Consider the following 2,535-nt stretch of genomic DNA (forward strand, 5'->3'; position numbering starts at 1 on the left):
GTGAATTATGAAAAAAGGTTGTAATCTTTCTCCCATTTTGTGCCCAAGTCTCATTTTAAGGCCTTGTTATCTCAGTCAAATTCTCAAATCCAAATATGGCATCAGTGGTTTGGTCATCTTTCCTTCCACTACCTTTAGCAAGTTTGCACAAACCAAATGGTCAAAGGTCTACCTCAAATCAACTTCTCCCATGGTGAATGTTCAACAAATTTAATGGATATGCATTTAGAGGGGTAGTTATAGAGAGGAAAGTCTTCAAGAGCACTAGGTTTTATGTAGATGGCTCACATGGTATTAGGAAGTTCTTTTGTAGTTGGCTAGGGTCATTATATACTTACCTTTGTTCATGATTTTTCAAGACACACTTGGGTCTATTTTCTTCATAACAAGAATGAAGTGTTGAAAAAGTTTCCAGCCTTCAAGATTCATGTAGAATAGAAATAACAAAAATTAATCAAATTTCTTTGAATGGAAAATGGAAACATGTATGTGAACAAAATACTTAAAGACTTTTAACAATGTGAGGGAATTGATCTTTAGACTCCACTAGCATGCAATCAACATAAGACATATGTTGCAGCTTTGAGGATCCACACTCTTAAGTCTATGGCAAGTTGCATGATAGAAGCCAAGTCTCTAGATCCATTATTAGAAGTCAATGCAATCAGTAGTGCCACTCACATTCTTAATAGGCCTCCTCATCCAACCTTAGATGGAAAGACTCCTTTTGAGGCATGGTGCAGCAAAAAACCTATTGTGACACACTTCGGAGTCTTTGGTTGTCTTGCATGGGAAAATAGATCTTCTAGAGGATGTAAGGCATAGTCACCTCAGTCTTGTACTTTCATTGGTTATGAAGATCATGTGAAGGCATATGGGCTATTAGATCCTAAGAAACATCAAATATTTGTAAAGAAGGATGTACATTTTGAGGAAAGTTAACCAAACTTCTCCTCTACTCCTCTCTACACATCATATCATGTGGAAACTGATAGTGACACCAACAATAGTGCTTCAACAGATTCAGACATGTGGGGTTCTATCAACAATTGTAGGGAGAGGTCACCACATTAGTTTACTCCACATGGATACATTGCCATAGTGATAGGTCAAACATAGTAGGGTACATCCAGTCTTCTAGGTTCTAATTCAGTGATAGATTTGGGGAATAATATTGATGATCTACCTCTTCTTCTTGATTGAGCAACTTCTTCTTCAATTGTCACAAGGTCCTCATCAGACTCTCTTTCACATTCTCTACATGAATAATCATCATAGGTTGAAGTGATTATAGATACTTATGATCAGTAGTTACAGAAAGGTTCTTCATAAGTTGCAGAGATACATAGTTCTTTGAGATAGGTTCTTCATCTAGTTGAGCAAGTTTCAGATACATCACTTATCCAAGGGATTCCCTCCACATGCAGTGAAAGTATCTCATTTGTACCCTTGGCATTTTTTCTTCCTAATAGGAAGAACACCATTCTTTAGTCTTGGATCATCTCTTTCATTAGAGAAATCACTGACAAGAATTCTTCTGTGAGGGGGGGAGCCTATCCAATCTCTCTTCCTCTTCTCATTATTTTCTTATGTATATACTAGATGTATGTCATAATGGGGGGGGGGGTTCTTGATTACTACATCCATCCATACATTGTTTCATCTCTCTTTTTGGGGGAGGATTTTTCCCATGAGGTTTTCCCTCTTTCTCTGCTTTATGAGAGATTACATTTCATTATGTACATGGGTACATAACATGTCCTAGTAGCTAGGACCCATCATGCATTGCATCCTAGATTTCATAAGCTTAAGGACATTCCCCTAAGTTTCACTTAAGGAGGAGTGTTGGCGTAAATAAGTATTTACTATTTACACTTACTTAAATTTACTTAGGTTAATGCATTATTTTATTATTTATTTAGGTGAGACTTAGGAGTTTGTGTACTCTCACGGAAGTATGCAACTCTAATTCAGCACATGGTGTCTACAATACTAGAGTTTGCATATTCAGTAATTTTTTATCTAGACAACATAGTTATTCATGCTCCTAATTTAGGACATGTTGTCTATACCACTGGTTTGCATGCTACACCATTGTAGGCTTATCTTCACATCATTGTACTTACTTCCATGCTTAATGGAGGATAACCCATATCTGGTGGACATGTGCCTGGTTGTATGAATTATCATGATGTTGAGTTCTATGCATTCTAGAAGCTCTCTAGAGGCCTTTATATATAGGCACTCCTAGTGTACTTGTGTATAGTATATATGGAATAATGAATGAATATATCATCATTCTAATCATACTCTCTCTATTGGTCTACTATTGTGCTTGTGTTTGAGTTCATTAGTCTTGGGTGAATTCTAGCCTGAGCCAAATTCTTACACATTTCAATTGTTGTCAAGTTCTAGAGTTACTACCAAGTCCTTTGAACAAATTTTAGTGTTTAGTGAGCAGTCATAGTTAGTGTGAAGATCAGCAATATAAACCAAACATCTCAGTGTATGTTGAGTTTACCAATGCAAATTAAG

This window comes from Cupressus sempervirens, chromosome 1, assembly GCF_028749045.1.
Source record: "Cupressus sempervirens isolate cs-2001-9-10 chromosome 1, ASM2874904v1, whole genome shotgun sequence".
Classification (NCBI taxonomy): domain Eukaryota; kingdom Viridiplantae; phylum Streptophyta; class Pinopsida; order Cupressales; family Cupressaceae; genus Cupressus; species Cupressus sempervirens.